This window comes from Chelmon rostratus, chromosome 19 (assembly GCF_017976325.1).
Source record: "Chelmon rostratus isolate fCheRos1 chromosome 19, fCheRos1.pri, whole genome shotgun sequence".
NCBI lineage: Eukaryota > Metazoa > Chordata > Actinopteri > Chaetodontiformes > Chaetodontidae > Chelmon > Chelmon rostratus.
In genome coordinates, this window is record NC_055676.1 from 19,307,988 (window position 1) to 19,319,626 (window position 11,639).

Here is an 11,639-nt window from a genome sequence, read left to right on the forward strand (position 1 = left end):
ACGACTCCAAGGAAAAACAGATATCAACAATCAGGACAGACAATTGGGACAGACACACATAAACAGAGCAAGTGATTTTCAATCAATTTGAGTCGTGCTCTTCACAACTGTGTCTGACATTGCTTCAATTTCTTTCAAGTTTGTCTCACGAGTGTATGCTTTGGCTGTGGGGGTGTTCACTAGAAAAAGGGAGGATAACTCTGGTCTTGAGGACAAGAAACAGACATGGCCTCCACTTGTTCCAGGGCGAATGTAAACAGCAGCATTTTACAAGAATATGTCATTATTTTCTCAAGGGTTCCTCTCAATGAAGCTAAATGTGGTGCTATTAAGAGAAATTCCCACATCACTGATGCTTTAAAAATATCTCTATATAATAGTAGGCTGTAGTTGCTGCCCTCCAGGAAGCTTTGAGTGCTTTAATAAAATGGGATTGTGGGTCAGAACAACATCACACTCATTAATCTATCATTGATTTTAAAAGTCATGTTTAGCCATCCACTTTCCGGGCCAAAATAATGTCTTGTATGTGTGACTGTGATGTATTTTTAAACTTTTTTATTATCAAAAGAAAGAAAAGAAGGTCTTAATGTTATGAATATTCATTTTTCTCTGCGTTTGATTGACAGCGGCTGGAAGGCTGAGCACCGGCAGGGGAGCGAGAGACAAAGTGAACAAACTTGCCCTCTAGCTTACATGGGCAGGTAACAGAGCACCACTCTTTTCTCGAGGAATTTCCTCTTAGATAGGAACAAAATTTATCGTACCTGTTCTTTGAAGCATGAACAGAGAGTCTGCCTGTCGTCGCGAGGGAAAAAGTGTTTGTTTGACTTAAGGCGAAAACACTACAGGTGAATAGGGGGAAAAAATTCACCTCATAGATATCACAGTGAAACTGTAGTAGTGAAGTTGATTACTCCCAGTAAGACAATTCTTTTTTTGTATTACAAGTTTCCTGAAATTTAATGTTTAAATACGCGAATGAGGCATTATATAGCAAATATGTGCTAATTTACATTAATATCGAGAACGGAAATCAGAAGTAAAATAAACAACTAAATGTGTATTTTGGATGTTTTCCTTTCACTAGTATGAAAGAAAACTTTATGTTATGTTATCATGGACCAGTGGATAAAAAAACAATGTTTTCACCTGTATTATCTCCCCTTAAGATTTATACTTTAATGATCATTTTCTGTTGCAGTGCACTGCTTACTGTATTAATAATCTTCTAATCTGCTCATATATATAAAGCAGGACCAGAATCCACAAAGTGCGAAGCCTTTTTCTTTCTTCTTTCTGTGTTTTAATTTTGACTATCGGGAAACCAAGGACATATATAAAGTTTCTGATTTTCTTGTCAGACGACAGCACGCAATGTGATTTACAGAGCAGATATGATGTTATGCTGTAGCAGACAAAAAAACATGTAATTTAATTTGTCCCTGACCCTCTCACTGGTTTGAGGCGGGTGGGAAGTCACGTACTGTCAAACACCAATCAGGGCTCAGCAACGCTTGAATCAAAGTTTGATGACAGTGGGTCGGCTGTTTGTTTATGTCGCAACCACTGTCAATTAAAGTACATGAAACCACACCCACACAGCTCTGATCAAGCAAATTAGTTGAGATTTAAATTAATAATAACTTACAAAGTTTTTCTTAGCTTTGATGATTTGTGAATGTTAGATAGAAAAAGTTTTGATTTCTTCAGGGGCTTCAAGTATTCTCCATCTTTGATCAGAAGGAACAACCACCCTCCATCTATTTTGGGACAGTTTTCAGATTTAGCAAATGACAGAGGAACATGGCAACCGTGTGAGGTTGAGGCTTCATTACTTTTAGCTTCTGGAAGCGAATGAGGCTCTAAATCATGCTCTTGTGGATGCTCGTGTTAACACTGTTCTGAAGCTGTGGTCACGGTGGATGGATGTGGCCGGGATGCTGCCTGTTTTGTTTTGAGCCACAGCTTTTGGTAGGTGACACTCAATTTAGGTGTCAGGTGATATCAAATTAAAGTTGACTTATGGAAACGCCGGGCCCGCCAAGAGTATTTCTTTTTAGGTGGGTCTGACCGCAGCTTTAAAAAAGTCGTGTGAACGTCTCTTTGCTCGCACTGCAAAAGCCGTGAGAGAGTGGATTTCATCTAAATGTGTCAAAAGGCTCGCCTTGTTTTCTGCTCTGTCTGAGCTGAGGTGGATGTTTGAATTCCTGAGCTTGTCCCTGCTCCATCTCGTCCTGTCCCACCAAAGCTTGGGGTCAAGGCGGAGCACAGCAGGTCTGCAAGGGTCAGGTTTAGCTTCGCCTTGCGGTCCCCACCTTCCTCTGCTCTTTGAACTCATCCTCTCAAATTACACCAAAGCCTATGGTGTAGTTGTCATAAGGTGGTTCGGCCAAAAGCATCAGGTATCCCATCCAAGTCCACAGAAATTACCTTGATGCAGAAAATGTTCCTCTTCTTTTCTTCCACTGCTGACAGAAGTACATATTACTTTACATTTTAAAGCGTTTGAAAACTGAGGTTTTCTTGGGAAACCATCCTGTACTTAGTGGAAAACTCTCATGAGGGGGTGCAATCACCCTGCAATGAAGTTTCTTCCATGAATCAGCAAGCTGGTTCTTTTCCATTAACAACCAAGTTACAGTGGTCACATGCAACTTTACAATAAAATAAATGAGTCAACTGGAAGCTATATATATATATAAACTTCTATGAGTCATGGTCAAAAGAACAATGCTTTTGCTTAAGTCACTTAAAATCATGTTCACAATCTGCAGTGCACTTTTGTTCCCGGTTTACCTCACTTGCTACCCCTGACGTAAGGTGATAGGCATCTTGTGGCTACATTTCCTCCATATTTGTGTTGTGTGATGTGAGTGCAGGCATGTTTTGCCCTCACTTTAAAGTTCTCCCAAGCTCCAGGACATAGTCTTTAGCACCGTTTAATGAGCCTCAACTTCAGCTGCCTTTTTACAGCAAGCCATAAAGCCAAACAATACAACATCATTAGTGTTTTCTCATGAAATACACGGGCCTAGACTCTATTATATAACAAGAAAAAGGAAGTTTGCATGCTACATCCACAATGATGAAGATAAATTGAGGAAATCCTTTAAAACAAGATTCCCCCCACCATGATGGATTCAAGTTGTTTTGTTTAAAGTTCACTGTCCACCATGAAAGTCTAACAATAGCATGTCTTCTTTCTCCTCCTCTTTTGGTTGGCAAAGAACAAACTCCTCCCTGATTAGCATCATCTGGTTTTGGACAAATGTGGTTGAATACTGTGCTTGGTTGTTGCAGAGGAAGGCTCCTCTTCCTCTGCTTCAACTCTGACTTTCAGCAGAGCTTTTTACAACCTACAGGTGAATCCCTTCACATATATTTCCACATTTGTTGTGAAATTATTGCATGAAATTTTAACACTTTACTATAAAAAATATTTGTAATTTAGTACACTTTTTAAAAGTACACTCAAGTACAGTTTATAATACACTTAAAATAAAGTCACTTCTTATAAGTGCATTTATTTTGAAATACCACTTTAAGTATTGCAGAATACTTCAATACAGAATTCATTTTTAATACATTTCAGTTGAACTTGATATGAGGAATCAGGAATCATTTACTGTCATTATACAAGTTTCCAAGAGCAAGGAAATTAAATATAATTTAAATAAAATAAAATATCTAATCATTTAAAAGTACGCTCTAGCATCTCCTGCGTGGGGTCATTTTCAATCTGAATGTGCTTTTGGTCTGAATTGAGGCAATATGACATTCTTTTCTGGTCTGAGTGCATTATAATGACATATGTGCAAGATAAATCCTGTTCTGTGTGATCTGATATTTTATGATCACAGAGTTCACACAGATCACAAGTTGGACAATTAACATAAGTGGAAATATACAAAATGATGGTCATTTTTAAATAAATCAACTCCTCTTTTTGAAAAGCTGCATAGAAAGAAAGTGAGTTCAAAATATGAGTTCAAAAACAAGATGTATTATAAGAAGAGGGTCCAACAGGAGGACAGGAAGCTGGTAGTGGGGTGCAGGGCTGAGCTGGTCAGGGGGCTGGAGGACCTTGTTTACAGAATCCACAGTCTGCTAAAGACATCAGAGCCCTCTCCCTTCAGCTATCAGCACTTCCAGGAACACTCATGCATGATCTCCATCATGCCAACTCAGATTAATGCTGTTACACGCATGCACAGACAAGAAAAAGGCACGATCACAGAACGAGTGCACTTCTTTCACAAATATCAAGGCAAACATAAACACACAGTTAAGTATTCTAAATAAAAATCCTCGATATGGATTGGATTAAATGAGCCTCACAGATAAGGAGAGTTAGGCCAGACTGTAATTAAAAGACCCAGTGGGCTTGTGGGAGAGTGCTGACGTGGATGTTTTGCATGGAAAGAGATGCTTTGCAGTTGAGTCATCTCATGCAGAGGGAGCCATATCCTGGGCAGGCCTGGCCCCTTTGACCCCTCCGTGGTTCTCCCCCAGGATTCCTCCTCTCTGCCCTGATTTACACCGTGTTTCCAAAGGGACTCTTGGCTGATCCGCTGGATGCCACCCCTCCTGGGAGGTCACACCAAATCATGACGAAGAGCTGGCCCCCCGGTAGGAAGCTGGCTCCACGTGGAAAACGAGAGGGTCTCCTCTCCGGGAGATGAGGGCTGACCATTGGTTGATGCTGGAAACAGCAGACAGGTGTGGGTCTGTTCCCCATAAACTGCCTCAACCAGGGCCACAGACCCCCAGAGGAGGCCTGACACCTACACATGTGTGTAACGACAGGCACACATACACACACATAGCACACGTAAGGCTGGCTGGGTGGGCCTGATGTTTACTGAAACAACAGGAAACATCACGGCTGTCAACATTTCTGCATCCTGATAGTTTGTTTCTGTGTTTTTGGTTCAGTGTCTCTCTGCTTCAAAACAATCCTCACAACAATGCCTCACTTTTAAAGAGACAGCGCACCCAAATTTCCAAAAAGCAGACACAGATAGAATCACGTTTGTGCTGCTCAAAGCACTGCAAAACTGTATTTAAAACATTTGATGTGTCTTTCCAGGAAGAGTGTCCCTATTACTTGGAACTGACCCTTTAAAGGCTCAGTGATCCTTTAAAGCATTGGCAGGCAGAATTTTTTCCATCTCCAAGAGCCCCTGAGGTTCTCCATGCAGAGGGCTTCCTCCAGCCTACGCCATTTTTTCAGTTTGCAATGAATCTGCCCTCCTACTCTCGAATAAAATCTTAAGACAAATGCACATTATGCATGCAGTATTAGTGCATGTGCGCATGCATGTAAAGACTGTGATGTGTATGCAGAACTCACATACAAATAATTCAAAATTTTTAAGTCTGATGTTGTTGTAATTTAAAGGACCATATCAGTCATTTTGCATGTTTTAGTCCATCGACTGCAAATCATGTTTATTTATATCATAGCTTAGCATTTTGCAAAAACATGCAAAGAAGTATGTCTACTATTCTTTGCTATATCAAAAATCTGTTGGCTTCCATTCAGTGTTATAATCACTCAGCAGAGTTGTGTGATCAGGATTTTTAGTTCACTGCTAAAACCTGCTGGTGTGGTGGTATTTTTTTTCTTATTGTCAACAAATTCCACATGAAGACCAAAACCAACAATGAATTCATTCCATCATCAAGCATTGCTTGTGTACCAAAAAGCTGGATGTTGTTTATTTCGCTTTTCAATAAAGCTCCTCTGTCGTCCAGAAACTATTAAAAACACATCATTGACCCACTTTATTGCACTGAACGCACATGTTCCTTCATTAAAGTGAACACAGGCACTGTTTATTTTGAGTCAGTATTTTGAGCCACATACGCCATCCTGCTGCCATAGGGCACCAAATCCACAGCTGAAAATAGTCAGAAAAAAATACACTCATTACTGCAAAATATATGGGGCTGTTGCTCTGCCACTTAGCATCTGACTAGCTTAGCTGCGGTCTAGAGCGGGTCCAGCTGACCAGGAACTTGCAAAATGAAGCTGCGTGCTAAACTGGACCCGATCGCTCTGTCGAGAGCGACGTGTTCAGCTGAACTAGCTAACTAACTGGTGTTATCGTGATGTGCATTATGTTCTGCAACTTTTCCACTGATGTTCACATTTCATTGTTGCACAAATATTCAATATAAATAGAAGATATTACGCAACAATTAACCATTATTTAGTGTCAACGCAGAATCACATTAAGTGAGAAACAATAACGACAGATTGTGAATAGTTTTGTTTTATTATTTATAGTCTACTTGCAAATGTACATTATGTTGTGAAACATTTTTCCCTGTACTGTATATCTGTCAAATAAACAGTATCATCTTGCACTAAAACTCAGTTCTGACTGTAGATTTCTGTTTCTTTGTTTGTGATTTATACATTATTGGCAAATAGACCACATGAGTTCCTTGCAGGACAGGCACTACAACTGGTCGTTAAGTTTGTCAGACAGTCAGCAGCCCCTTGTCTGGCATCAAAAATGAATTAAGGAAGAAGAGACAAAAATACCTACAGTATTAGTTTGAAGAAATTAATCAAATCTGTACTCACACTGAACCTGACAACGTTAAACATCGGTTAAACCTCAAACACAGGAGTTTAGGTGATTTCTACAAGACACAGCAGCCGGACCCAGGCTAAACCAGTTCAGCTTAAACTGAAGCTTCTGATGACACGGTGAAGGGGTTTGAGTGATCATGTGACTTCGACCCACGCAACACAGGTCTTAACTCGTCCTAAACCTTAAACTGCAGCTGATGACGGAGCAGCGGTCACTGTTTGTGATGCATGGTTGTTTTCAAAGTTCTGCTCCTTCCAGCGGGAGCGAAAGGGTTTGGTGACAGCAACAAACATATAAAACACAACCAGCCTGATCCTTTAAATCCATCCAATCCGTAAACAATTCTGGGATTTACAGGAAAAGTTTGAGGTTGTGGGAAATACGCTCATTTGCTTCCTTGCTGGGAGCTACAACTTGTCGTTGTGACGCTTTGGTTTTCGTACAGACTACACAAACGATTCATGACGTGTGAATTACTGAGCCTTGAAGTCACAGGTAGGCAGATGTTTCTTTTTTTTTTTAGCCTTTGGACAGAACCAGACCAGCAGTTTCCCCCTGTTTCCAGTCTCCAGGCTAATCTGAATCTGAATCCTGCTAAGATCAGCGAACTTCTATCTGGGGGACACTGATCTTCTCATCTAACTTTGGCTGCATTGCCCCTCCTCTTCCATATTACTGCTTCGTCCTCTCAGAAATCATAGTTTTGTTCCCACTTTTCATGTCTAATGCCTCTAAAGGCTAAAATGCATCTTTCACATTTTTCTTTCTTTTTCTGGCCACCCACTTTCTTCCTCCCTTTCTGCCATTCAATACCTTTTCCATCTCTCTGCAGTTTGCATTTTTTCCCTCCCCTCCTCCTCATCCGCTTTACTCCTCCTCCGCTCCCCCATCCCTCCATGTGTACATGCTGGGGGGGGGGGAGTTCGGGGATGGTGGGAAAGCTGCTTGTAGGAAGTTTTTTTCCCCCATCTGTGTTAACGTGTTCACCGGCTGGACAGCACATTCTTTCCACCTCTGTCGGCCTCGCGGGTCAAGCAGAACCAAACCTCCACCCCCTCCCCCCCCCCCCCGCCCCTCTCTCTCTCTCTCTCTCTCTCTCTCCTGGTTAATACACCGATCCGAGCTGCTGGAGTGGGAGCCTCAGATGTGGTGGGGGGAGGTGGGCAGACATTTTCGGTTGAATCACACTTTCCAGCGGTTTCCCCCTCCTGTGTTTTTCAGGTGCTCCCTCTGCGAAAGAGTTAAAAAAAAAAAGAAAGAAAGAGGAAAAGGCTTTAAATATAAACATATGTGGCACACCAGTAACGTGACTGTTTCCATTCCAGACACTTGATTTATGTCTGCCAGCTAAAACACAAGGCGCAGGATAAAGAGGAGGGGGTGGATGAGAGATAGATGCGGTCAGAATGGAAAGACTGAGGATGGAGGGGAAGATGGCGAACGCTCATTCGATTGCACTGAACGCAGGCCTCTCTGAACATGCCTCTTTCCCTTTTTCTGCCGCTCACACACGTGCACAAATAGCACACATGCTCCGTAACAGGCAAACAAATCCTCGAACAGCTGAGCAGCCATTTAGACGAGATCTGGAGAGTGTTGACCGTCTCTGTTGTTAACATGTGTACAGTCTGTGCAGCCAGTTTGTTGATTAGAAGTAGGATATCTCCTTGTCATTCCCCTCAGCACACACACACACACCCACACACACACACACAACTGGAAACACTGCAGAACTGGAGCCATCATGAGGCAGCGAATAGAGACATCTTGTACACTATGTGCTATAGGGGTGAGTCATAAGGGGCTGAGGGAGACATTTCCCTCATTGTGGGTTTTACAGTCCATCACCCCCTGTAATCACCAATATGGACACAAGCACAGACACTGACTAATCCTGACGGGAGGCGATCCAACAGCTGCCGCGTAGAAGCAATCAGGAGACCCCAAATGCTGTGGGAGAGTGGAAAAAGAACAGCCTCTTGTTCTGCGGTCCATCCTGCATTTACACGAAATGGTTTAGATTAAGTTTTGGACAGGGCGAGCGGGTCGCGAATCTGTGATGTGGCAACTCTGCGAGTTCATGACACAACCTTTCAGAAAAATGATACATCAACCTGGAAGAGCTAAGCGTCCCCGGGGAGGTTTCTTTTTGCGAAGAACAAACGCACCTCAGTCAAGAATGAGAGGAGTTGATGTACAGCGCGTTCGCCAGACTCCGAGGAGCCGAGAGGAAGAGCTGTGGGGCATGGATGTCCAGAGCGGAGTGAAGATGGCGCCTTTTTGTGGTTTGAAGGGTACTTGAGGTGTAGCGCGGGTCAGATCGCCTGGCTGATATCTGAGGTAACTTAAACCTCTCGTTACACAAGAGAGAAGTATGTAAGGCAGAAAAGGGTGAGCTCATTTGTTTTTGCCTGGGGTCCTGGATGGCGAGGGGTCAGGGGTGCACGCTGTCAAGTGAAATGGGGATGCTTGAGGGTAAAGGCCGAAATCAGCAGGTAATTAGACAGCGCAGACTTCCTTTCTCCGCTCTCTATCTCACTCACAAGAAAACGAGCGTGCCGCTTCTCTCCACATCCTTCGAGTCTTTTATAATCCACGCTCAGACATAAACCCAGTCAAACCAACAAACACACACACTTCACCGCCGAGCTGTTTGAAGTTACACATGGGAACTGTGATTGTGGGACGACAAGAAAACTAAAACAGTAGTTCCCCTTTAAGAGTAGGTATACAGTGCTTTTGTTTATTTTCAAGAGAAATCAAATCCAACAGGAAAGCCTTAACGAAAGTGGTCTTTGAAAGGCCCAAAACATTGGTTCAGACGTCTCCGAGCTGAGAGATCCCGCAGATTTAGGAGTAGGTACAGAAAAGAAAAACAAAAGTCGCTGGAACACAGGAGATGGGTGATTTTATAAAACTTTGGCTGCCTACAGGATTCTGTTCCCTGCACACATTTGTTGATTGATAATTGCAACCATCTGCATGTGTATGGAAAAGAGGCCACTAAATACAGGTGGCTTAGAAATACGTATCCAAACGCATCGCCACAAAGAGCGTGTACTCTCCTTACATTTACTGCAAACAACGTTTATCTTTGTTTCATCCCAAACTTAACATCATCAGAGCAGGAGCGTTCATATTTTTGACAGCACCTTTGAAGCACATGCACTTTGTCCACTTGATGAACTCACAACATCATCTGCTATCACCAGTGATAATGCACAGCTGACATAAAGTAAATACAGCAGGAGTCTAATGATGTACCCCCGCCTGCCAAATTCAGTAAAATTATCTGCTAGGAAAACCCCGTACTCCCTCTTCTCTGGTGTCCATGTAAAGGGATACTGATTAAACCATTGCTTAGAAAGATTAAGCCTGATTCTGGTGTCCTCTACAATCCAGGTTCCAGTGTTTTCCCTTCATTACTAAAGTCCTGGAAAGAAAACACAATTAACTGATGATCTCTCCACCAATGTTGTATTTACAGTCTGGCTACAGGTCTTTCCATAGCATGATGCTGCACTTTCAGCAATGTTAAACTCCTCCTAAACTCTTTGATCCCACAGTATTTGGTGCAAACACACTAAATTTCACTAAAATTTAAGTCCCATCTGTTGACCGAATGAAGCATTTCACCTTTGAAAACTCCAGGTTTGCATTGACCTATTGAAGGGTTCACATAAGCTTTAAACAATTTCTCTTCCTCTTGCCAAACACTCTGCATTGATGTCAGTGTTGACTGTTACACTGATGACACCCAAGTATACACAGTGAATTATAATCAATACCTACAAGAGAACTTAGAAGTGTGTTTCTCTAATTAAAAAATAAAACACCCTGTGCAGACTCCTGATCACACATCAACAATAAAAACAATTAAAACAGACAAAAAATAAGCTATTTAGCTACAAAGCCTGGTAGAAGCACAAATATCAAAGAAAATACAGCAAAATCTATCTGAGCAAGTTAGCAAAATAAGGCAGCAAAACTCTCTGCTTCTGAAACATACTCGGAGGGGTTTGGAGCCACGTGGAGGATGGAACAAAAGCATATGTGCACATGCATATGTGATGTAATGGAGACGCGCCCGATGGAATCTCCCCGTCAGTAAGACTGCTGTCAAAGCTTTTAAAGAAAAATGACTCTGGTGCTTACATGTTAAATTGTCATCACATTTGCATAAAGAGGTGGATGTCTGAGAGGGGCTTAACTATCAGCAACTACTGTAAATGCACTCTGTTCATGGTAAAGCTCCTCTCATAAGTTCTATTAACATGCCACTTCTTACCAGAAAAGGTATTAGATCAGTTTTACTTCTATGCTGATGACACTCAAATCTACCCACACATTAACACTAAACTACACAACACTACACTGAGGCGTGTTTGTCTCTGATTTTTTACAAATACATAGATGTTTGTCTCTTCTCTAATCAACAGCAGTGTCAGGATCTAGTCAGATTCAAGTTCCTCACTTGCCAAGTTTTCATCACAGAGATAATAGATCATAATTTCAATCCTGCTGTTTTTTTTCCTCATAGGTATCCCAAGTTTAAATCAGTCCCTAATTTCATGTATGTATCATAAACCCTGAGGGCTCTGGCCTGGCCTTGGAGTACCCGGATTGAACCCCAGCGGTCTAGAGTCTCTACAGAGCTCCTGCAGTTCATATCACTGACTGTTCATACTGACTCAGTCTGAGGTTCACTCATACAATGGGGAGGGAGCACAGGGAGAACAAGACATGTGTGCTTCTATAAGACAGCAGTTGTCTGAATTAGATGAATTAGATGATTAAAGGGAAAGTCTAATTATCCCTGTGGAAAAAAGCAGCTATTTCGGGAAGAGTCTGAGTCAGTCAACCAACGAGCTTGCTTTGAACTTTTTACAATCCATGTTCTGCTTCTTTCTTCCCTCTGATGTACTTTCATGTACTTTTGGTAGCATTTCATATTACGGTACATATATTTCCTATTGACTAGTTGCTTACTTGCATGTAAATTAGGAACATATTGGCTCTTTATTAGTCATT